Source organism: Centroberyx gerrardi, chromosome 3 (assembly GCF_048128805.1).
Source record: "Centroberyx gerrardi isolate f3 chromosome 3, fCenGer3.hap1.cur.20231027, whole genome shotgun sequence".
Taxonomy (NCBI): Eukaryota; Metazoa; Chordata; class Actinopteri; order Beryciformes; family Berycidae; genus Centroberyx; species Centroberyx gerrardi.
The window spans coordinates 14,892,940-14,920,244 of NC_135999.1; the positions used below are offsets into that span (position 1 = coordinate 14,892,940).

Here is a 27,305-nt window from a genome sequence, read left to right on the forward strand (position 1 = left end):
CAGAATGAACATTTAAGTAGGGCTGCAACTAATGATTATTTTCATTGTCCATTAATCTGTCGATTATTTTCTCAATTAATCAATTAGTTGTTTGGTCTATAAAATGTCAGAAAATGGTGAAAAATGTCGATCAGTGTTTCCCAAAGCCCAAGATGACGTCCTCAAATGTCTTGTTTTGTCCACAACCCAAAGATATTCAGTTTGCTGTCATAGAGGAGTAAAGAAACCAGAAAATATTCACATTTAAGAAGCTGGAATCAGAGAATTTTGACTTATTTTTCTTAAAAAATTACTCAAACCGATTAATCGATTATCAAAATAGTTGGCAATTAATTTAATAGTTGACAACTAATCGATTAATCGATTAATCATTGCAGCTCTACATGTAAGGCAACAGCATCTGCTGCTAGGTCCTGCATCTCACCTATACTCGTGTGACAAAGGTAAAAAACAAATCCAAAAGCCCTAATGCTCACTCACTTTATTCATCATACATGGTCAGTTTTTCCAATGGTAGCCAAGGAACATCAAGCACTCCAGTCTGAAGCACAGGGAAATTGCACTGGGATGGAAATTGGGAAGTTGCACTGGGATGAAAATTCAATCCCAAACCATTAGCCTGAATTATTCAAACTGCAGATCAAATTTCCCAGAGAGGACCTTTATCCGGTCCCTGAGACCAGGGTAACAGTTTTAGGGGAAGACAATGTTAACATTTTGACATTTGAGTGCCAGCCCACACTTTAAAAATGCAGCAGTGAGCCAAGCAAGGCACTGCTATGTGCTATCACTTTACCTTTAATTCACCAGCGCGTGCCTAGGATGAATAATTTAAGACTTGCCCCACACTCTTGGCTTTGAGGAGGAAGATTCCCCTTACAGCACACACTGAATGCACAGTAAACACATTCTTAGGAATTAACTGTATGCCTTATGTCCCAGAGGCCATTTTTGACAACCACACATGCATCAACACCAAGGTACACAATGTCTGACCATATGAAAATGTGGGTTACTGTACCTGAAAGAAAGGATAGTGATTAGTCTACATATTTTATGAAAAGCATGCATTTCCCCTCAATAGTTGGACATATCTGATAGTGTTGGGCGAAAAAGAACGGACCAATTATTTTACTAACTAACAAATCATTCTCAATCTCAAAACATACAGAGTCTGTCGATGACCGCCATGTAAGCATTGCAAGCTTAATTCTGTGTAGACTAAATCAATCTTTCAAACCCGCTCTTTGAGGAAGTAGTGCACTGTTGAACGAGTTGTTCATTCAGGTTTTCAAGTTTCAGTATACGTAACCTGTACACTGAATAGTCGAACTCGACTCAACAAACAGGAGATGCTGCTCATCTCGGACAGCCTACAGCCACTGTGCCTGCAGTAATTTACAGCAAAAGAAGTAATGCTTCTTTGTAGGGACGATAACATTAATGGAAATGTTTTCCACTGAATAAATAAATGATACTGTTTCCATACCGTTAGTGTGACAAACTTTTCTATGTTCTTGTATTGAGCGGTTGTGTAGTTTTGAGTGGTGTGGCGAGTTATGTTCTCCCCTCGGGGCTTGCTGTACTTCTAATAACACTTAGCTAGACCTATACTCGCAACCTGTATATTGAATATTCAAACTCAACATGGCAGTGGCATCGAACACTGAGATGCTGCTGCTTGTCGTCGTGAAGACCAATCGCTCAATCTAAGGAAAAATTCAAAAAGACGAAAAAACGTGAAAGTTCGATTCATTTTGAGGTACTGGTTTGAAATGAATGAATCACCAAAAACACTTGAATTGCCCAGCACTAATATCTGACAGACTTAAGTGTGATCACTTTGCCTCCACACTCTAATGCTCACCCTCCAAAAGGAAAAACTATGAAATTATCCTTACAAATGTCCATACTACAAGCCCAAAGCTGGAATACAAACAAACCTCATTACAATCCTCACAGTCCTCATTAGAGATGCACTCTTCATCTCCCAGCTACTCACTCCCTTTTTCACGCCCTGCTTCGACACCCTCTACAACAAATGAGCACCAGACAGTCAAGATGCCTCAGAGTTAATAAACCTCCTGTTTCTTCATAACAACTCAAACACCTCCCATTGTGCCTCATGTGGAAGTGTGAAAGTCCACATCCTGTCTGAGATGCTGACAAAGAAGCAGAGGGTGGGTCCTTACATACATCCTCCAGGACAATCTTTTTCTCGCCCTTCTTGCTCTCCTTGGCACTCATTTTCATTCCAACAGATGACACATGGCTTGCACATCATGAAAGAGGGAGCTAATGTACAATAAACGCTGCTTCAAACGTGACACACTGCACCCGGCCAAGGTTTTTGTTGCAATATCACTTTTTGGCCAGGTCAGTTTTCACTTTCTTCTCATTTAAAAACAAGAACGAAAGGTTCAGCAGCACATCATGCACGAAGGATAGAGTAAAGAACAATAAAGTTCAGATGAGCTGAGACCAACACATTTTTTATGGCTATATGATGCTGCTAAGTCACAGAGGGCCTGCATAAATTTACTGCTAAAATATATGAATAGTGTTGTCAGTGCCTGGACTTATTAGATACCTTTGATGCAAAATGTAGCTGTTAGTAGCCCCAAAGGTAAAGCATGGTTTCAGCTGTGCCCCATAAAGTAAGTGGTTCAAAAAAAGTGCACTTAATCTACAGTGGCATATGGATGTGCATTGTGCATTACTTAAAAACTTGGAACAGAAGAATCATCATCAGAAAATGTAGGCAACCAAAGAAACTGGTCCACATTCTTGGGGTTCTGCACACACCACCACTGTTGACTTAGGAAATGGAAAAACAAGACTGTGGTACGCCCTCCTTGAGGAACTAAGGCTAGCTAATTCAGTATCATGTTTTAATTCACTTCCTAAAACACACTTTATAGACTTGCTTTTATGTAATAGTATTGGTTTATTATAATTTACAAAGTTAGATGTCAGCTCACATTGTACACATAGCAGCAGAAAGCTGAATTGTGAGTACAATAAATACAGTAACCTTCAAATTTACTTTAGATAAAATAAAGCAGTTCTACAATAGACTATCTAATTAGTAGGCAGCTTATTGCTACTCGTTCGACTGGGAGCAAGTGTCGATACAAGTTAGATTTGCGGACAGAGCTGGTGAAAGATTTGGTAAGAGCTTCATGGCATTTGTGAGGAAATGGGAGGTCAAGGTGCTCACACGTTTCACTGTAGGAGCTATAGTCGGGACCCATTATGATCCGACAAGCTCTTCTCTGAAGCTTTTCAGTAGCAGTGGACTGGGAGATGGTGAGGCCTGCATGCCACACGAGAGCAGCATACTCCTAGATCTTCTTTTATAACCTATATTCTCTTGAATGTGCTTCCTATTTTTAACTCATTTTATATTTTACTATAGTTTTTATGCCTTCCTGTGAAGCACTTTGTAAACTCTGCTCTTAGATAAGCGATTAAGTGATAAATAGTTTCATTAACATGTTTCCCTGTCAGTAACAAAAGAGGTAAGTTAAGCAAGTATAAAGTATCTAAGTCAACGGGGCCAACACTTTTTCATGGGTGAACACATCGTTTCGAGCAGGGTGAAATGGTTAGCACAGAATGGACACAGGACAGGAAGGGATATGTAGCGCACCATTCGAAGACTGTATAATTGTGTCAAAGAAGGACTAAGAACGCAGCCCAGTAAGCTGACTGTTAAACATCTGTCTGGCTTTCTGAAGCCACCAACTGCATATTTTGTTCCCCACGTGCAAACAAAGATCCAGACTACCCTGTGATACACAAAGGAGTGGAACTTAAGCAATTAAAATTGCTCCTTTTGTCATCCACAAACAATACATGTTCACTCTCTCCCATCCACCCAACCACAAATCTCGCTACTCCTGTGCGTAAAGATATGCAGCAAGAATTGCACTGAATACAAGCCACACAGACACAAACCCTCCCTGACCCCTGAGGAGTGCAAGTAAGTGGAGTGTTTACTTACGATTCTCTCTGTGTCTCTCTGTTCAGGCCACACTGGGTATTCTCCACTCCAGGCCCTACTGTAAGGGCTGATTCTTCCTGTGGAAAAAACAGGGGGAGAAGGAGCTGTCAGTACATGCATTGAGCAATCTCAGGAGGTCATCAAACAGTTAACATGCCATGGGGCAGTCTGGAATAGGAGAGGAAAAAGCAGAGAGACCAGAGTGTTGAGATTGCAATGCTAGTATCTCACAGTTTATCCTCTAAAACCAGACAGACCACACCAACTCTCCCACAGACCTGCCAAAGGAATTACACAAGGTAGACTAAACTCATGTTAGTATATCATAAAGTACACACATACTGTAGGTCTAGGACCAAGACTCAGTCAAGCAGACACAGTGAAACTCAAACACATGATGAACACAGAGGAAACATAGTGAGATGCATGGAGGTGGCAGTCAGGGTGCAGTCCAGTGCTCAAGGTGACACAGATTTACTTTGAAGGGGCACAGCTTCCGCACCCTCTCATCAGGTCATACCATATGAATCAACTGTGGGTGTGGTCTTTCCAGAAGCCAGCTCATATTATTGTAGATAAAAAGCAAGACAATTCAATAACCTGGCAACAGACACAATACCTGCATCAGCATGTAACAGTGAGTCACCACCCCAGTTGTATGATTTCTTCCTCTGTCTCATCTGACGGAATGAGCAAGGGGGAAGCTGCTGGCACTCCAGTGCACAATCCACAGCATTTGCATGATGCTGCATCCTTGTAACATAAAATAAGAAACTCCTGTCATTCCTGGGTGAAAGATTTGTTTCTAAACAGGCGTGAACAACTATACCAGTAGAGCTACCAGCACCCCTGTTGCGTGCCAAGACAAGGACATGGCACGCAAGTACTAGAAACGAGGAGCCAAAACCCCTCTGGGGTCCTTTCAGAGCCCCTATGATCCTTCTAACCCAATCCATATGTTCAAGTGTTTAAACGCTCAAGCTTAAAAGGAACACTGCACAAATCATTCAATTCTGATTGGCTTGTTCCTCCACCTTAGAGTATCACTTGCCTGACAACAGGTCGAAACACATATAAAAAGGTGCTTTAATATGGGAAACAGAGCTCAACCCCTGTTGGTTTTGAGCAGCTGCCTACAAAAATAATTAGGCCCACTAGATATCCCAGCAGCACCAAGAAGCTGGCTTGTGTCGAGAGAATGGGTTTTTCAAAGTTGATGTAAACAACAGAACTGGATCTGGACACCGAGTCCTGGGAAATGAATAGATGCCGAGACAGGCTATCCAGCTGTTGGACATTTGATAACCGTGAGACAGAAGGATGGTTGAGAGATGGAAACCCTCATAATTTATGATTCTGAAGCATATGGACTTTATTTGCAATGAAGTAGAGGACAGAAGTCGCAAAGAGGCTCTACGTTCATTATGTAACATGGTAGCACAAAGCAGCTGCGGGATGTTTCCAGATATGGTGAGAGGTTCCAGACGGCCAGAGAAAGAACATCTTTGCTACACAGCAGCAAAATAATCAGACTCTTGTTTGTGTGTTAAAGAGTGCTTGGTCAAATAATCACACACAATGAACAAATCTTGTCTTATTCACAGATTTCCGTGCCTTTGGCCTTTACCAGTATTTTCTCACCATTTTCATATTTACCACTTTCTTTTGGAGTTGATCAGTCAAACTATAATTATGGAACATAATTATGTTTTATATACCATTATTTTCTAAATAAGAAGCACAAGAGTAACATAGATCATTAGTCAACATAGAAGTTGAAACACAAGATATTTAATAATTTGATAAGACACTCACAACATGTAAAAAATGACAGTACGAAACTTCAGTTTTGTTCTGAATATGGTATGTATACCCAACTGCAACATTATGTATGGCTGTGTCTTGTACACTCATGTGGTCTAGGCACCTAGAGTGTATAACACACAAATAAAATGACATGTAAGTTTGACTTTGATAACATATGGTTAAATGTTTTTTGAATGATATAGCCTAAGTTGTGCGTAAAAGACAGGCCTGCTGCAAAAAAATCTCAGAATAGCAATAACGTGGTGCATCTGTTAGAGTCAGCTTCTCAGCAGACATTAATATTTATATCAGAGAAGACAGAGTGCACCAGGGTGACTCCTTTCCATTGTTGGTTCAGTGAGTAGGCAGTGTTACAATGAACACTAAGGAGGTGTGATGTCAGAAAACCCTAATGAATAGTAAACTGCTGGAGTATAGACCCACAGAGAACAGTTAGCCCACTTGAGTCTTCAAAAAGAAGACACAGTGTCATACATACATATATACATACATACATGCACATTAGGGATGTCAATGGTTAACCGTTAATCGGTTAACCACCGAGAATATTTTTGACCGGTTACGCATGTCGGTCTATAGGTTAATTTGCATACACCAGTGTTGCCAACTTGGCGACTTTGTCGCTAGACTTAGCGACTTTTCAGACCCCCCTGCCGACTTTATTTCTCAAAAGCGACTAGCGACAAATCTGGCGACTTTTTCTGACCATGGGAAGCAATGTTAATGTGTTGAATCCCAAAGCATTTGGCAATAAATTGGTACGGCTGATGCCGGTTTTCTCTACTTGCTTGTCTAATCCAGAGAGGTCTGATGCGCTTCCCACACACAGTGTAGCCCCGTCCCTCCGCTGAGAGCAGGGACTGTAGGATAGGGTCCACTTGTAATTTGCTATCGGCGTACGCCGAAACTGGCCCGGGTGGGCGGAGTCAGCACTTAATATTAAAACGGGCTACGCCGCGGCATGCATAACAAGTGCAGATATTTATATGCAAATTACAGCAAATGGACAGCGCTTCGAAATGCGGCGCCAAAGCTCATCTATCTACTAAAGTAAGGAATCTCTGTCTGTCTGTGAGTCTGTCTGTGAGTCTGAGTGAGTGTGTGTGTCCTTCGCATATCTCGAGAACCGTTCGTCCAATCTACTTCACACTTGGCGGGTGTATTGCTGGGGACCAAGGATGTGCAGTGTCGGATTTGGTGCAATTTAGACACGCGACACGTTCAATATTAATAAACTTTAAATAAGAAGGCGAACAGCGCTCTGTGCAGCAGCGGGGCGAACGGGCACTGCACTAGTTGAGTCAATGGAGCACCAGACTAAAAGGAAAGCACCACTTTCTTGTATTTCACGTCATTTTGCGTTTTTTCTTAAAATTAACCGGTTAGTTACCGGTTAATGGGTGTCGGCCTATCAAAAGCAAAATTAACCGAAACTGACATCCCTAATACACATATATGTGATGAGTTTTCCTTTCTTCTGGGTATTGCTTAATGTCTATCAATATATTTGCTTCTTTCAGGACAAGACAAGGTGAGCCTGGTGATGTCTTTTTTTTGTTGTAAAAAAAAAACATACACCAAAATTGTCTCTCGGCATTGTTCAGTGAAGAGCAGAGCTGGAGGCAAAAACACCTAAGAAGGTCCAAATCAAAGGCTACAGCAATTGGATTGGGGAACCTCAAACTCTCCCAACTGACCTCTAGGGCTGGTCGCAAGCTGAGGCTACTGCCATCTGCTGCTTCCAAGATGAAAAAGTCTGAAACAATTCAAAGACACATTGATTCATTGTGGCAACACATTTTCATGCTGATCCACTTATAAGCCCTAAATTGAATCAATGGGAAAGGCTGTCATCCCAAACTAGGGCTGTACTAGTGAGCTTTCTCTCCGAAAAACTCTCATTATGGATACAATGGGCTGGTAATCTGCACTAGAAGAAAGATTGCATTGCATGGAACGGTCCATATTCCCAGAAAGAATTGGTCCTTTCTTCCCCCTCTCTCCCTGTACAAACTGCAACCATGCCTCCAAAAACAAACTAAGCCAATCTTTTGACTCCTGTATCAGGGGTATAACCAAGAGCTTTCTAGGAACAGTTCTGAAAGTTTCACAGAGGCTGTTGTGTGAGGCAAGAGCAGAGGTAATGGATGCGTGCCATTTCAGTCTGGGTCAGCTGTGTCTGGATGTGCCAAATAAAATGAGCAGAGGAATGCAAAAGCAATGTTGCCTGGCTGTGGCTCATTTTGAGAAGGTCTGAAAAAACATGGAGGGATAACCATTAAGTTATGCAATAGTCTTCAATGAACAATACCACTGTATGTATCCAGAACTCTTCCTCTTTGAATGTGCAACACAACAATGCAGAACAATACAAGTTGTATCAATTTCTCAATCTGTCTTGATATCTGCATTACTTTAGAGGAGGAATATTGATTATACTGCACTTAGTACAAGGCCTCTGGAAAACAAACCTCTGAGAGAAGGTAATGTGAGGTAGGCTAGTTACTGGAGTTAGTTTGAGACTCTTGTCAATAGCACCACAATGACGAAAGGACCTTTAGTCATAGTAGCCTTGATTACAGTGTTTAGTTTGACCATACTCATAATGATTGAAGAATCCAAAGACAGCTAATATAGGTCTCAGGTATCCCTATGCTCCTGACTTGGGTTCAACCAATATAATGGTTTGCCGATACATCAGGCTGATATTGACCTTTCATTAAAAATCGGATATTGGCTGGTCAATGTTGTCCACCTCTGATATGATAGACAATGACAGATGTTCATTCCTGTCTCCCTGACCACAGCTAGTCCAAGTCCATTCTCTAGTCCAAGTGCCAGGTAGAATTTAGGAATCAACCAGACACAGTGGCTCGTGGATGAAAAAGTTTATTTCCCACCCTGGAGTTGGCCATGAGAGGTGTTACAAGCACGTCTTCAGTTCCCGTTGAGGGTGTGAACTTCGAGGCCTAGCATTACTCTGGTAGACATGTTCTCACACAGCAGTGCTGCCCAAAGCCGAGGGAAGGCAAGAGTCTCTCACATATTAATAATAAAAGAGGCCTTGTCTGGTCACATGAGACACAGGTTTAAGAGGTGACTCATTCAGTAGTTTGTCAGCATCTTACTAATTCCAAGCTCTGTGGTCCATGGGAGAGCTCAACTCAGGATATTTCCTTGGTGACTGAAAACCACAGTCTGGAACCTGGGGATGCCAAGGGGGTAAAAGTTATGCAAGCTTCATTCTGTAGATAAAACTATGTAGGCCAAGATGGGGATGACATTAGTGAAAAGCAACAAGGAAAAGGGGACTTGAACAAAATACAACTCAACTGTCTTAGATGAATTTTCATATTTGCAAAATGTGTGCAATGATCCTCTATATGGTCCCTACACTGAAATAACCGTTATACAACCTACCACAAAGTATCAAGATTGATCATACGGCCACCACTGACCCAAGGAGAACGGCCTTTCAGCTTGTAGTCTGGACCAGCTGCAAACTAGCAGGCAGCTCAGACAGAAAGAAAAGGAAAGACACTTCATAAATCACTACTGGAATGCAGCCTCATTTCCTCTCCAACCCCACCTTCTCAACAGCCTCTTCCTCCAAGTTCAGGAGCTTTTCACACCAAGCAACTGAGACTTGACCATCACAATCATGACACAATTTCCAGCGGTGGCGGCCAGCAATAAAAAGACCATTCCCCCAACAGTACATTAGCTCACATTTCACTCATGCAGAGGAAGTTTGACTGATAATGAATGGGATGGGCAGCCAGTTCCCCAGTTACAAGGCAAAAGAGAAACTAATAATGAGAGGTGGAGGTGGGATCAATGTAAGAGATTGAGATGATACATTTGAGACAGTGTTTTAAATTAGTGTTTATTAGTGTTATTATTAGAGAAAGATGCAAGAAACACTATTAGTTTTATTTGCATCTTTCTTTCTCCCTCTCACACTCTACTATGACTAGCCCTCCTCTTGTGAATGTGTTCACCTGATGTGGGAACAGTCGACTTAATGACTTTAATGGCTCAATGCAACAACTTGGAAGTGTTCGTGCATTCAACCTTGATTGAAGTTGTCATGGTGAAGATTTCTGTAAACTCTTATTGCTCATAATTATTCTCAGCTTTTTTGTTTTACAGAACACCAAACATAGCAACGTCAACCACAAATAAAGTCATGTGTCCGGCCATCGCATTTTATTCTGTTAAATTTAAAGAAACACTGTCACTTCCACATTGGTACTATTTGGATGCTTTATAAAGACTGTAAGGACCCTATCCTTAGTTTATTTTTATGGTGGGGTGGAACGGAAGATTTCCATATTTCTAGCATTTGGTCATTTTTTCCTCATTGCTGAAAGAACGTAAAATGTAGGCGAAATTGAGAACTTAATTTGTGCTGTCCATATCCAATATACGCTCCATGGAAATGTTAAACAAAAGGTACGCTATGTGTCACAGTAAACTGGTTAGAAATTTCAGTTGCTTTATACAGGTACCATGGCTATCTATAATGCTAATGACATTATCATGCTGACATTGAAAGCTCTACTTCATAGCTGGGTAATGATCATTACGATTTCTTGTTGATCACAACATCAGTCAAAATAAGGACACCATAACAACAAAACTCTGCACTGCTTTTCATGCACTGAATCGAATCATATCAAATCAGATCAAATAAACAATGAATGCCATCGTATTGAACTGTTGACCTGCTAAAATAACTTTTCTTTATTGAATCGCCAATCACATATCAAGATTCATATTGATTCGGTCTCATAGGAGAGATTCACATCCCTAACGGACACACTGTTTTCAGTGGACAAAACAAATTTTACTGGAAATGGAGCAGCATAAGTTCATAAGAGAAATAGGTGTGAAATAAAACAAGGTTCAAAGAGGAAACAGTAGAAAAGCCATAGTTACTGTAAAGGTCTGGAAATGTGCGTACGAGTGTATTTGAGGCCAATACTGAACACCTATGCAGTGATTGGCTGGAATATGGCTGTGATAAACAATACAAATGTGCTCCATAATTACCAGCACCGCACATGAAGATGAAAGCAGTGGCCAGTTCACAGTGCTGAGGTATTTTCTACACTAAATAAGAGAATATGAGTATGCCTAAAAAGTAGTTAGCTTCTCAAGTAAACAAGTAAAAAACATATTCTTATAATTCAGTTATGAATTTTAATTGATTGCACGACAGCAGTTTCCACTTACCATAATAAATGCCAGTAAAAACCAACTATGTTGGCTTGAGTTAAGGGGAGGTTCAGGATGTTTTGAAGCGTACCTTATTGATCTATTGAGTTTTAATGGGAGATTTTGTATTTGTTACATTGGCACCAGCCTCCTTTCAGCATTTGTGAGCAATGCTAGTGCAGTTAATGGGGTATAAAACGATCAAGACAAGGGGCCTCTAAAAATCCTGAACCTACCCTTTCGTGCCAGTTCTGCTGGCCTGACTTTAGCTCTCCACCTGTCCCTCTTCATTACCCTTCTCTCAGAGTACACCAGCAGCCAGATGGGGCTATGCAGCTGAAAAAGGTATTTGTCTTCATTAAGCCAGATTACTCTTCAGGCATTTCTACAATCCTACCATTACCTCGCATCTTCCCTCTCCTCACAGATACACTAAAGTCTAATGGTTTCACAATTTGTGATTCATTTTCCCACCCTGAGAAGAAGGCTGCCCCTCTACCTATCTAACACTTTTCTTCCATGACTGTTCAACCAATTTATCTTTTGTCACCTTCTGTATAAATCTCAAATGATTTGAACAATTTGGCCATCCAATGTCTATTGAAAAGGAGGGAGCATGGGCATGTATTCACTCATTATTTGCTCATGTGGGACAAGGTTCCTGCCAATGTCAGGGACACTGTCAGTATTTAGGTCCAGATTCAAGACCCATTTATACAGAATACCTGGAAATCTAGCTCAACTCACACTATAACAGCCATACTTTTCTCTTCATTTCCTTCCCTGATTGTTGGCTCTTTGAGCCCCTCTTGTTTATACGTCATTTACTCCTTTTTCCTGCAATATGCTCTATAGTGCTTTCATATTCACTCATTCAAATGGGGGCACAATTACAAACATGCACTTTAATATAAGCAAGCCCCGTCTTTGTTGTCTTATTCCCCATAATCAGACCCAACGCACGGTTTTGGAGGTTTGTCCAAGTTGAAGAAAATACACTGCAGTACATTTTTGCTTTACAACAAATCGAATCACCTAATATCCGATACACCATTTCAAGTTAACTGCATGTACAACCCACATCTGACTGCAACAAGTTGACGCCCTTTTTCTGCGGGTTGTCAAAAGGCATTCTGAGAAACAGGAAACTAATCGAGGTAGAAGTAGACACAGCAGGTTGAGGGAAAGTGGGTACAACAAGAAGGTAAATTACAGCACTTAATCACAAAAAAACCTCATGTAATACACTCAACATCACAAACTGATGATATCCAACAGTGTAAGAGTATCCAAGGGTGGAATTTTCCTTTAGGTAAATTATGCCAGATGCAGATCTGGAACCCCAACACACAACATTTTCTCTGTGTGATTTGAAAACCCCTCTCTAATTCTGTCATCTCCCCCATCCAATCTACTCCCACCGTTCAAAGTTATTTTGCAAATTAAAAGAAAAGCAGAGGGCCACCTGCACACAACTGACCTGCACAGACCAATTGGCCCCAGTATTCACCAATATTTATGACATCTAACTCTGTCAGCAAAAGGCCACAAACTGGTTTTAGGTCTTCACTAGCGCCCCCTATCCCTGAAATCGAAACAGATCATCTCACCCTCTTTTTAGACCTCTATAGGTGCTATAGATCCTCAGAAGTCTGAAACGTATTACGCACTTATTCATCAGCCCCTCCAACGTCATTCTTGAGGCAGAGCGAAGAAGCAAATTACATTTCCACAGGCATCAGGAACAATCTCAATGGTTGAAATCCAAAATTGTGTCAACAGAATTTAAGCTGCGAGTAACACATGTACACACAGAAACCCGTTTTCTGATAGGAACAAAACATGGCAAACTCAGGTTTGGCAAACACGGAAAGAATGAATGAAATAGCATTAAGAATGTATTCCCTCTGCCTTAAATATCACCATAAACTGCAACATTTTGTTACTTGTTCTGACCAGTTTGATTAAGATCCCACTGCAGATGCCGCTCACTGTCATTTTAAAAACATAGTCCAGAAGGTCACGCCTGAAATGCACATGCTCAGACTACATGATGCAGATATTTTGTCTCTGCTCTGCATCATAACTTTAAGAAGCAATTTCTCTACAATTATACAGTATAGCCTATATAACGGGAGTTGAAATGTCCTGAATGCCAATGGCAACTATGGATTCCAAGGCATGCCAATGTCACAGTATGGGCTGGGCAATATGGACAAAAAGGTAATATCACGATAATTGTAAGAGATTACTTCGATATCGACACATACTGATATCTGCAAACATTTAAATAAGCATTAAATAATTAAATTGATCTATCTTCAGCCTAGAGGTCAAATTTGTTCACTGGTCTGTTTATTTTGGGGAAAACATTATTTTGGATAGCAGAAACTACAATTGGCAGTGGAGTACTGTAATAATATGCCGGTGTGTATAATAACCAATGGTAATAGATGTGTATGTCAGTGCACTACACACAAATGGCTGGGAAAAATGCTGAAACTACTATTATACTCATTTATACATGGATGTTCATTTACAGCTATAAATTAAGTATTGATGACTATTGCATTATAGGGAGCAACACATTTTGCAGCCTTGTGCTAAAAAATTGTCTCTTCAAGTAAATGGTTTAGTTATTGAAATGTCTGTGTGTGATGGTGTATATGGGTTAAACTATGCACCCCTGAATGTGATAAATGCTGAGGATAAGGTGACAATGCATGGCAATATGCAGATAGATTATGTTATGGCTCGACATCATGCTCAAGCAAATCATGGCACCCCCGCATCTCTAAATGTCTGGGGTATTAAAGGGCTACTAAGTAATCTATGGCATTTAACAACCTTTATCAGCCATCAGTAAGAATTGCAACAACCTTGATAGAACTTCACTCGTTCTACAGGTCTTTGGCAAAGCCCCCACCCCTCCTGTCCCCTTGAGTGACAGTAACCTGTAATTGACCCCCAAAAAACACTTTCACAATAGAGATGATTAAGCTAGCTAATTAGAGCAGAGATCCAACAGAAATGTCTAGACTGATATATGAGAGCGATCGTGGCACCAGCCAACCTCAACGGGGAAGAAAAAGAGAACGAACTAGAAAAGAAGTCACATTTAACCACAACAACACCACCTACTCAGCCAGGTAGTTTACATTAGTAATATTCTCCACATCCACACTAATATGTTTTCGTTTTAAAACGCATAACTTTTGCTACGTTTACGCCTAGCGTCCACACTACTCCGGCGTTTTCAGACCCCTAAAACGGAGACTTTTGAAAACGCTGCTGACCCCGTTTTAGTTCGAAAACTCCAGGATTGCGTTTTAGTCTGGACGGGTGGAAACAGAGACTTTTGAAAACGATGACGCAGACACCCTCGTTCGCTTCCTGATTGGGTCTTATCAGTCAAGACGTCCGCCTTGACCGTCTTATACTCGTGTGTTACTTTCAGTAACAGTTCCACCTCGTCGTCGGTCCAAGCAAAGAAATCTCTGGTCGTACTTTTCGCCATTGCTGTTCTTCCTCCGTAGTATTTTCTGCAACTAAGCAACCAACCGCAGAGTAGACAATCTGCTTCCTGTTTACACCGGCACGCGCATGCCCAGTGTACGTGAATGGTCATGTGATATACGTTTTCAGGCGTGTTAGTATGGACGGAGATTATTTCTGAAATGCTTGTATGGACGGAGATCGTTTTCGTTTTAAAACAAAAACGTATTAGTGTGGATGTGGCCTGTGACTGGAACATCCTCTTTGTGGCCAGACCCACCTTATTCCTAGTCCCCTAACGTGCAGGGAAGCCAGGCGTGTCTCGCAGTGTGATCAACTTACAAGACTCATCTGGCTTGTGAGGCCAACAACAACAACAACAATCCTGAGTCAAAACAAAAGATGAGATAAGACTTATATACTTCAAGTTCCTTGGTACTCACATCAGCAATAATCTCTGCTAGGACATTAACACTTGCCATCTCATTAAGAAAGCTCAGGAAAAAAATAACTTTCTTTGGCAACTCAAATACAGAATAATGCATACTTCACTGGTTCAACCCTACAATACCTTTATCAAAAGTATCCTAACAATGTTAATAACCATCAGGTACAATGTTAACAACTTTTGTTCCTATAGTTTTATCTGGTCCTTTAAATAGCAATATAAAACTTCTTGCTCTGTTTATACTTATCCTTACCCATGACTGATATGCAAAAAAATAGCATGTGTTCACTGCAACTTAGTTTCACTGTTCAAAAGGGCTCTCAGCTGCTACGGACAGATGAACTATTGTGCCAGTGCCAGTGATCATTCACATAACACATTCTTCAAGAGGAGCTATGCAACACTTTCCCAGGCAAGGCCAAACCTTGTCAAAGGCATGTGGTCTGCCATGCTGGTCAATGACGGATCTCTGCCCCAGAGGTACTGCTGGGGACCAAAGCTTGTTCAGTAATGGGCCCAGAAGTCAGGGGTCTCCATAAAAGCAAGATCTCTAACCGCTTATATAAAAGGACAGCTCAAAAGGACAAGTGACAAATCAATGGCTAGAAAGGCACTGGTGAGGCATGGTCTCTTCAACACATCTTGTCTCGAAGAAATGCACTGAATTGGTTTTCCAGAGCTAATGCCCATATTTTAGGTGATAAGATGGATAGTTGAGACGTAGCCTGAATGTAATAGCCGCTGCAAAACACTGGGGCTGGCTAGAATTGAGCCTTTGCACATTATCCAAACATGCAAAGATAAACAGACACATACTGTCTTAATGCGGTTTTTCTTACTGTCCTGATAGTAAGCCAATTGTTCACTGGCTGTCAAACCTTAAGGCCAAGAATAATGGAAGCCAAACTGAAGGCAATTGAAGGCAAAGTCATACCAGTCAGTCTTGTGAAGCCACCAGGTCAATAATCCTCTTTGTTCTGTACTTCTACTCTATTAATAAAACTGCTTTTGTGTCATTGAACAGCCAACAATGCAGATCCTGAAGTAAAATCTTTTCTCAACATAACTTTTCGGGAAGCCAACAAACTAAGAAAATGGAAATAAAAAACTCAATCATGCATCAGTTTATTGTGATTGCACTTTTTCCATGCATTGTTAATTAACAATACTACAGACTAGGGATGGGCATTTCAAGCAAAAATACTATTCGATATTCACTGGGAACTATTTGACCATTCTTCGAAGATCACAACCCCCCCCCCCCCCCCCCCCCCCCCCCGGCGTTAAAACGAGAGAAGGACCGGTTCGGGGCTAATCAAGCCATAGCTATTTACTACTAGCAAGCTATATAGGCGGACGTTAGCATAGAGCTAGCTAGCTAAGCCAGCTACTCGAGATGGCCCAGGGAATAGCAGACAGAATATCAGCTTTTCTTCATGCAGTAACGAAGCTTGAAACCTTTTCCTTGTGGCTGTTTTATTGCCATAACACATACAGTTTAACACAATTTCTCTAAACCCACGTTAGAACCGCTACACAACAATTCACTTCCCAGAATCCCCCACAATGCCATGCTCTTAAAGAGACAGGCTAGACCTGTAACACTAGTCTGATTAGCCCCGATAGAGGCGCCGGTAAAAACAAGGGAAAATATACTTTTTAAGACGATAGTCGCATAAACTATTCCATTTTTTATAATTTAATGACTATTCGAAAAATTCTAAAATCATGACCCATCCCTACTACAGACTTAATTTTTCATTTTTATAAAGAACCCTGCACCTGAAGCCATTATCCTAACGATCATTTTACAATTTTCATTTTGCAATTTAGACAAGTGTGGAGGCCCCACTTCACCAAACAATATTCTGTCAGCAATTATTGCAAGCACGACTCAGCCAGCTTCAGCAAATCTCAAGGCAGATGACTGGGGCATTTTGGATTCAAAAACAGAAAGGAGTGACATGAACTCAATAAAAGTATTAAGTATTGAGTATTAAAATACTGTGGTAACACAGCCCATTTACACATGCACCTGACTAGACCCCACACAGATAACTGTCAATAGCCTGCAGTTAAATCTGATGGAACTGAGCCTGTTTACTAGTGTCTGTATGCATATTTTTGCTCAAGTTCAACTACTCAAGTCTCAGAACAAAGAGTTGGCAATTCTTAGTGTATATATTTACAGCACATATAAGTGTGCATTGTTTAAATTTAATGTGCCTAATAAAATGAAAATATTAAAATCAGTTTTGCCTCAATTCATCTTGTGATCCATATCAATAATGTACGCAATCATGTATCACAACTGTAAAAAGATACATTGTATAGTTTGTATCAATTCACTCCAAATTTCAGTCATACACACTGTATATAATTAACACTGTGTGAAGTACTGAATTGTATTGTGACTCACAGTATTGAATTCTAATCATATTGCCAGCTTTATCACACACTGTGCTGCCTCAACAGAATGTTAAATAGCAAAGTTAAAATATCATGAAATAATCTGGGGATTTATAAATATCAATAAAAGTAGCAAGATCACTGGCACATAGCAAGCCTAAGAGATATCTGTGACTATGAGGTTTTTCATTAGGCCCAATCTATTTTTAATTGATGTGATTAGGCTGTACACTACTTGAGGAATTTGAGGCTCTCCCTTGTGGAGGAAGGTCCAAGCTAAATTTAATAGACTAAAGAACCTTTCTGTGCCTTCCTCAACAAACATTTGACTCTCTCATCTGATGAATGCCAACTTGTACATTTTAAGCATTGCTTGAGCACTGTTTGGCATCTGCATTATGTATTACTATAGTGACTTGGTGTATACTGCATATGACTCATGTCATGTCATGATTCGACATGCTGCCAGGCAAGTTTCCATAGAGGGAATAAACCACTTTGAATTTAACATGAGATTCTGAGATTCAGGTTCTCCTGACATAGCCATGATGTAGGCTGTACATTTCTTCTTTCCTTTAGAAAAATGCTAAACAGTTGAATACAAACTCAGTCAGCTGTGTGCTGCTGGTGAACTGCACCTCTATGTCTGCATGACCTGATTACTGTATTTATTTTGCACCACATCAACATTCACCCTGCAGATATCACTGGTAGCAAAAGTGTTCCAAAAAATTGGAGGGTTATGCACGGATTCAAGCAAGACTCTGCACAGTGGACTGCCTCCATGGGCAGTCGTAATGTGTTCCTAGGTGAAATTCACAGCACATCTGACTCAAAGCAGAGTTGGAAATATTGTAGCAGTTCAACTGCTACACAATGCATAGTATCATTGCATGCATAGGTTAGTATGCATAGAAAATTTTCTATTTGTATCTGATGAGTTAGTATACTTATCTGAAATAGATCAGGCAAATGGATCAAATGTCTTCCGAAGCAAAGCTTTAAGTGTACTTCAGTGGAGTAAGAGCTATGGATAATATAAGGCTCACAATGCTCTTGGTAAGCTGACAAGTTATTGGCATGTTAAAATAGGGATGCACCGATACCGATACTGGTATCGGTATCGGTGCCGATACCAGGCTAAAATGGAATATCGGTATCGGAGATTTTACCCAAGACTAAATGTGATACCGAAAGCCATGAGTAATATGTAAGAAATAAAAGCAAACTGTCTTGATTTTATGCATTTGTGGCACATAGAAGCCTGTATTTCTCAAACAGTGGGAAAAACAAGGATTTTATCTCAATAATTTTGTCCACTGACCCCAAACTAAGGAAGTAAGCCTGTACTGTTCAGTAAAAGTAATGGATCGGATCGGTACTCAGTATCGGCCGATACTTAAACTTTCATACTCGTAATCGGTATCGGCATTGAAAAAGTGGCATCGGTGCATCCCTATGTTAAAAACACATCCAGAAAGAGAAATCTCAGGTCTGAAAATTTTGCCTCACTATCCCAAAAATGTCCCTTTCCTATCATTACAAACAACTACTCCACTGTGTATAGTAGGGCTCTCACTTGAGGTTGCAGGGACCTGTTTGCCATGAATATTTTTGATGATTTGTGTCATTTCTCAGAAGCAATTGTGTGTTATTGTTACGGTAAAGCTTGTTGGTACGTTTGGCATGATTCTATCTGGCTGCCCATTACAATAAAGACATGTGAGTTTGAGACATTTCTAAAGCAATAATAATAATTAACAGAAGCTCTCAAGGGAATCCAAAGGCAGGAAAAACATTTCTTGGAGAGCAGAAAACACCCAAGCAGAGCTGTTATATCCCAGAAGAAATCAGGGGCCGCTACCATGGCAACTCTGAAAAGCCAACAGGTGCCATCACTTGAAGGCAACTTGTTTGTCCCTCTCTTGATTCAGTGAAACTAACTTACAACTAGCAAAATCCTCCAATACTGTGACATAGCCTACATGCTCATTGGTGTCTATTCTTACCCCAGTGCACATGTGCAGGGGTTGAGAATACACAACAGAAAGAGATCATTTTCATGGAAACAACAGAAGACAGGCTCCAAGATAAGAAACAAGATAAGTCTCCTTTTGTGTGTAGAGGGACTGCATGGGAAGTGAATAGACAATAGTCCACAGTACTCCTAATAACATAACACCAACTAACTCCTTTCCGTGTCTTCAAGTACTGTCACTGCATACAATTGCAGGGTAGTGACAGTGCAATCTCCATATTTACATTTCAACCTGGTGACTCGAGAGAACAATGGAATTCACAGCCAATGGAGCACTGGAGGAAAACAGAAAAGAAACAGGGTTTCCCACTAGACAGAGTAGGGGCCAAACCTGTCAGCCGGGGGACTGCGGAGGGGCTCTGGAAAAGCTTAGCAATACTTGGGGGTACAGTGTGTTATCTTCAGCGCCGCAGACCTCCCCCTTTGAAGTGCTGAGCTACAGACTGAGCCAGGGGCGGTAAAGGTGGAGGGTGGGAGGCTAGAGAAAATGTAGACAAAGCAACAAAGGAGAGAAAACAACCGAGAGGTACAAAAGAAAAAGGGAATTCGGCAGGGAAATACACCAAACATGCCTGATAACTTGTGTTTTATTTTAACACCTGTATCCTAAATGGCAACAAATGCATTCTATTTTTTCCTTTGCTCAGTTTCTTCAGAGCCCATTTGTGGCTGGTGTCTTAGGGACACAGTTAAAAGTATCAAGTTACACGCCACATGAAGTCCACATACATGTCGTTTGGCAAGGGAAAAAAGAAAACTTGGCTACTGGCTTGTTTAGGAGGCCATCTTTCCTTTTGGGGAGTAATCTGAAAAGCAGATGGTTGCCATGTGTTGGAGAAAGTTTGGCTGCACTGGTGGCAGGGGGGTGGGGGGGGGGGCAGTACAGAGAGGATACAATTGGATAGCAAGAGTGAGGAAGTGAATTGACAGACTGTTTTGCTTGCTCCTTCTGTCCACTGCAGAACTCTCCCTAGAGGATTATCCTCTCTAATAGACTTTAAGGCACTTTAACTGAGCTGCCAGCTGCCCATGTCCCCAGCAGACAGCTACCCAGGTCATATCTGAGGGAGGATAACCTACCATGACACTGCAACACATTCCAGTAGTTCAAGTAATTTTCATGGCACTACACCAATTTCCAATTTCCTAATTTCCTCACAGAGATCATTCAAGTTTCATCTAAACAGACAGAGATCAAAGATATGCACAGTGAAATAAATATCACTTAACTTGTATTTACTGACGGCATCAGGTACCAAAACTGTACTCAATGCATATAATGTATGCATTAAAACAAACTATTAAAGCAGTATATCCAGTCAATTTCACTTGTGTATGTACACAAACAAAGCATATTAAAGTCTTCCTCTGATAGTGCTGAGAGCCTGTAGCTAGGGCTGGGCGATATGGCAAAAATCTTTATCACGATATAAAAAAATGTTATCAGTCAATATCGATATATATCATGATATAAAGCAAGTCATTTTTGTCAGGCTTAAAAATTACCTTTTGAATGAAAGCTGAAGATACCAATGTTATTTGGACGCTTTTTTTATTTTCAAATCAGAAGCGAACATGAAAATGAGGTCTACTGCTATGTGCCTGCCAAAAAACAAATGCAAGGCAGTCAATTCATATATCCTTTGTGCAAAATATAGCATTTACATAATCATTAGGATATTGAATGCCTGAAATCTAAAATCTGCCAACTCACATGATTTACAAAGATTCCTTCTGAGCAGACGCTTCCTTCCACCACTCTTCTCAACTTCAGTAACCAAAACAGAAAGCACCTGTAGGATGTGTACAGCAACAGGCTGCGTTCACATTGTGGAGCGGTTTCCGCTCAAAACGGCATTATTTCCTATGGACGGTCGGTCCACCGCAATGCGAGGCAGGACTGCGCTTGAAGCGCAGGTGCTGAGCGCTTTGGCAGCGCCAGGTGAGCGCTAGAGCAGGGAGCTGAGAAGACGTCTCCGGGTGTTGTTGCTATGATAAAGTTAGTCTAGCTAACGTTAGCTACAAAGCGGTAGGATGCCGGCTCTTGGTCCTGCCCCTGCTTCATCCTCATTGGTTGGTAGAACTCTGAAGTGACATTGATGAGCGGTCCACTTTAAACAAAGTTGAGAGAACAGGTCCAGCATTCACAGTGCTAAAATGAGGTGAGGTACCCGTTTTGGGTCATAAGCACTGAAAGTGCAACTTTTCCATAGGAAATAATGAAGAAACAGCGCCAGCGCTTCTTTCACAGGTCTTTGGTGTAACCTAAATTTGTTCCAAGGCGTTCTCTCGCTGTGTGGAGTTGCTACTTAACCAACCAAGCGATGATTTCTATCGACCGTTCTATCGAGCATGTGTTATGTTTATATTGAGTCTAAGTTCTATTGCGATAGATATCGTTATCGTTTTATCACCCAGCCCTACCTGTAGCACAAAAATATAAAAAGGTAAAACAATGATTTAAAAAAAAAAAATCACAAATAAATCACTACTTGCCTTGACTAAGGCTACCTTCACATTATAAAGGTCTTAATGCTCAATTCAGATTTTTTGCTCAGATTGGATTTTTTTGTCTCAACTGTTCTCATTCATTCAAAAGTGACCCCTTATCCGACATCAGTACGAACAGACCTCTACCATGAACGGACCTGCATGCTCAAATGAACAACAAATGACGTTATATTTGCGAGTCAGTAGGCTCCATCATGGAAGCTGGTGAAATTGCGGTCCAGGCAATAATTTTAAGAAGATGACTTCCATTGTTGTTGTCTTGATCTTTTTCTGAAGTATGCCAACGCAGAGTGACAACGACATTGATCTGCGACGTAGAGTGTAAGGTAAGCAAGTACAGATCCTGTACAGGCCCACGGTGCGTGTGTTGAATTCCATTAGCTGCGGCCAAACTGATCCGTCGGAAAACGGACAGAATTATTAACGGATAGATTTCTGTCCATTGGGCTGTTTTGGAGTGTCAACATGGTGGGAGAGGCAGAAATACAGTAGCCTAGCTTCGCTCATAACGGTGCTACTTCATAGAAACATGTTAAATTCACTTGAACACATTGTTTTATCACTCACATTGGGTTGAAAATAGGGAAGAATGTCTAGTTTCTTCTTTCTCGACATTCTCACAACACAACCTGTCAGCTCCGCGGCTCTGATTAAACTGTCTGTGCCTGTCATTTGATTGTGCGTTGGTTTGATGTCGCCTGGCATCCCGGTTAAGTGGAGTTTTCCGTTTTTAAGCACTGTAGTTGGCCCAAAGGTCCAAACACCGCCCAGCCGGAAAAATTTGGTCACAAAATAAACTGAGCCAGTAGCTTAAGCTCCTAAAACAAGTACAACCACAGGTACTGCTCTTTTTTAAGAACCCAAACACGCATTACGTCGTCAAATTCACTCCCGGAACGGCGTACTGGTGCATTCCGGCCCAATGACCCCCTTGATATAGCCTAGATTTGTTTCCGTCAAGAGGCCATCTCACGAACGTTACCTGACTGACTGACCTGAATGGGAAAAACACATGAATTCCAATCTGACCGGCCAGACGGTCGGAATTAACAAAATCAAATTACAAGTGGTTTTTTGGTGTACACACTGCTCTGAAAAAAATCAGTCTGTCACATGTAGACAAAAATCGGATTTGGGCCACTTCCACCTGTAGTGTGAACACAGCCTAAAGGTAATGGAGTTGCCCTTCTTGAGCATGTGGCTCTGTCATCGACTGCAAGCCTGCTGCTGTGCCTCACTCAAAGGATTACCATCAGGCAGATCTGACACCCTCTCTACTTGAATTTTGATAAACAGTAAATAATTTAGTGCCCGGGGGGAGGAGAATGTGGGCCAATGCACTGTGATTTAAACAACTTTAAAAAGAGTGATTTTTTTAACAGACATCTATGGTGTCATATCTTGAAGAAAATGTTGCCTCAAAGTGTTACATTTCATGAAATGTACTGAATCCTCACATTGAAACTGACTAATTATGATGTTTAAGACTTAACTACCACAAACTGTTAGGTTGGTACTGGCTGTGTGGAAACTGGGTATTATCAGGACAAGTTTAATAAGATTAGGGCTGCACAAAACCCCTAACCCTCATCTTGATTATTTTGCCCAACAGTGTGATCACAATTATTAATCCCAATTAAATGGTCTCAAATAATTTGGAAACCGTATTAAGGACACTTTCTCTACAGTGCACCCTTTATAGACATTTGTGTAGCGGGGACAGGATGAGGACATGTTACTGCAGCGACCTTAGCTTTCTTGTATTAATTGCACTGGATTTTGTAATGATTCTTTAGGTCAGTGGTTCTCAATGCTGGTCCTTTGGACCTAGAGCCCTGCTGGTTTTCCATCTAACCCGCTAAACAGGGACAGATTTAGACCTGGGATGCCAGGTAAATGCAATTAATTATCTGGTAGAATAGAAAACCAACAGTACTCTCGCTCCAGAGGACTCAGGGTTGAGAACTACTACCTTAGGAGATTGAATTGATTGGTTGTATTACTTTGAGGTGCAGCGACAGCTCTAAAGCCGTTTGTGCAATGTATGCACTTGTTTGGTTATCTGGTTTGTAACAGCAGTATTTCCAAATTAAAGACAACGAACCGTTTTTATCTACTAAGATGATTTTGTGTTCGCACTCAGAGAACAGATTTACCTCTATCATCAGTGGGTTTATCCATTCTGACCAGACATTTGGGCAGATGAAATGCCAAAAGAAATTAGTGATAACACTAATTTTTGGCTATTCACTACTTGAAGTTCAAGCAGTAGGCTATTTGTTCCTCCTGCCAGCAAAATGTGCAACCAGTAGGACTATTTTCTGGTATTCCCATACATACTTGAATATGGCGGAATGGCAGATGTAAACAGAGATGAATACACAATGCTGTACACTTGACGGATGTGGTTGGTCATCGAAATTAAATGTCTGCATATTGTTGAATTATCATAGTATCAGACATGGAAACTAAAATCAAGACATGCAGTTATACATGATTAACTACATAATCTTGTGACAATAATCTACAGCCAAGGGCTTGTATAAAACGCAGCATCAACAAAAAGTACCATAAACCCAAAGTATCCAAGTTTAGTGAATTTATCTAAAACAGGTTTGCTTGTGAGGGGTACGGCGGGGTCTTCTTAGACTAAGAGACAGTGGGAGGCCACTGACCAGGCCTGTAAGAGAAGCCTCCATTCACAAAGACAGGCGTTTCCATGTCAACAGGACCTCTGCTGGGGGAGGCCTCCTTTCAAATGTGTTTCATCCTGCACCACTGCTGCAATCTCAGAAAAGGAGTGGTGGGCTTTTTAGAGGGAATGGGTTGGGGGAGGGGGGGTGGGGGGTGAGATGCAATTGTATTTGGGCAAGACGGAAAAGGTCTGAACTGAAAGCACCAACGCCAATGCAGACACTGATAGCAAATCACACCATGGGTGGGTAGATCTGGGTGGTAGAGACTCAGACAATCAGAGGTACTTGTAGCTCAAGAGTGCTGGGAAGTATCCAGAGCACAGATGACATCCCAAATATCCAGAGAGGAGAAGGAAACTGAGAGGGGAAAATAAGTCTGGCTGACTGAGAAAGGTCTGCTCTTGGTGAGAACAGTGTCCCACTACAAGTAGACATACTGAATGAGAGGATAGTGGAGCTGCTGAAATGTTGTGTGAAAAACATTCAACACCAGAGCACAGAAAAACAAAGAAAACATCATTCCTGTGACATGACCATGGTAGGATTCCCGTCTCTGTCAAAGCCTAAAAGATGGTATCCTACAGCATTCTTTTGGGAACATTCTAATATTTCCTGTCTTGGTTTTGTTTCTCCGAATTGCCCCTTCCTCCAGTACCAGCACTATGTCACACAGCGTTCACACCATAGCCCACATCAAAGCAGTACGCCTGGGAGATTCCTCCGTGTTCATTACCCAACCCAGAGCTACATGGCACAGCACTGAATTATTAACGCACTCCTCACAGATACAGAGCCTATATGAGGCCATTCACAATGGGAGAGGAACATGCCTGAGCTCTGCTATAGCTGCTCCTACACTTCCAACAAACCCTTCAAGTGAAATCAAATCTATTTATAAAGCATTTTCAAAAACAGGTTTGTCACAGAGTACTTTACAAAGGACACAATCACATAATAGATGATAATACAAGGAACAAGGGATAATAAAAGTAAGATAGAACAAGCAGAATAAAAATTAAACCATAAGAGGCCAAAGCTTTTATCGTGTGTGTGTGTGAGAGAGAGAAAGAAAAAGAGAAACAGATTGTGATATAAAAGCACTGGGCAATACCAGGGCATTCCAAAGGAGAAATAAGTAAAAGACAAGCTGCAGGTAAGTTATCAAAGGGATATGAATGTCTGGTAAGGTGTGAGTTCAGATAGACTGTAAGCTACACTAAATAAATAGGTCTTGAGTTGAGATTTAAATACACACCTCCGTCAACGCTGAACAATTCTCTAACTTGCTGTTACACCCAAAGACAGCATTCCTATCCTATTTCTAGTTTTTGTAATATCCTGCTGACAGACAGACAAAACATAACCTCTTTGCCAGAGGTAAAAATTGGGTTAAAAGTGAGAAATCATTTTTTAAAAATAACATCTTGATCATACTCGTGTGCCTGGTCTGAAACGATATTGTGAAAAGCAGGCCCTTTCAACAGAACACTTAAAGTTTGTTACATGCTGCTGTTTTTTAAGGAATAAAACGGTGAGATTGTGTGTTTCTTTTCCTTAACTGTTACTAAAAACGTGGTTTAGGTTTCCTACTTAGGTAGCTGCAAGGTTGACTACAGTAGGAGGCGTGTATGTAGATATGATTGCAACATCTTTGTTTGGCTGCTTAACACCAAACTTCTCACTGGGGCTGAAACTAATATTTAATAAATTTGAAAAACTCAGACAACTTTTTAACGCCATTCCGAATTTGCCTAGGGTACGGTTACCTCTAGGGATGCAGTGATAAACCAATGTCACTAATAATGTGTTTATGTGGGAGCTACATTGGCTGAGAGAGAGGAGACAACATCCCAGCCTGAGCAGCGTCAATTACTTGGCATTTTAAAGAGCTCACCAAAATGGTATTTAATCTAGCCAAAACAAAGTTACAATATTCCAGCATTTCTGCTCATCAAGGCATCTTCCAATCGTTGCAGGGCTGTCTGTGCGAGTCATGAGAAGTTGTTTAGCACAGAGTTTCCGTTATATGCATTTTATTGCCGCAGCTGCTTCAGAATTTTATGAAATGTCATGAAGTCGCAATTACACGAGTCTGCAGAGGGCTTTTAATTTGAAACAACGGATACAGGAAGTGGCGACACCCGGCCGAGGCGCGACAGAGAGAGAGAAAAGAGAAAAAGAAAGAGAAGAGAGAAAGGTAGATTAAGGCTGCGTTCACACATAGCGTTTTTTGATGTGGAAAAAGCGCTGCCTGGAGCGCTTTTTGTGAGGAGAAATAAAAAGCGGATCACAGCAACGTCACCTGACGTTAGCTGAGCAGCTGCTAGCTCACTAACCAGCTGGTTCACTTCTAGCAGAAAAAACAGTGTTGTGCAACAAGCAAAGGCTTGCCAGATATTTCCAATACATGTCCAGTATAATCCCACACTGCCTTTATGATCGCTGTTGCGGTAACGGAAATTCACTTATTACAACGTCCCATTTCTCCACCGGCACTTTCACTTTCTCCATATTTGTTGTTGCTATGGGAAACGGCCAGCATCTCTGTCATCGCGATTGGTCGGCTGGGAAAAAGCGGTTCACGTCACCCGGCGCTTTTCTGAAAAGTTGAACATTTCTCAACTTTTGAAAGCGCTCCGCTCTGCCGGCTGCAGT

The 27,305-nt window shown here is 41.1% G+C and overlaps 1 protein-coding gene across 1 annotated transcript in view; it reads right to left on the bottom strand.

The window, feature by feature from the left end:
* The window catches only part of fbxw7 (F-box and WD repeat domain containing 7), a 147,944-nt gene that overhangs the window by 112,546 nt on the left and 8,093 nt on the right, over positions 1 to 27,305 (bottom strand). The window contains exon 2 of the mRNA XM_071923391.2: positions 4,007 to 4,083. The gene's annotated coding sequence lies outside the window, so the exon portion shown is untranslated. The remainder of the gene's footprint in view (positions 1 to 4,006; positions 4,084 to 27,305) is intronic.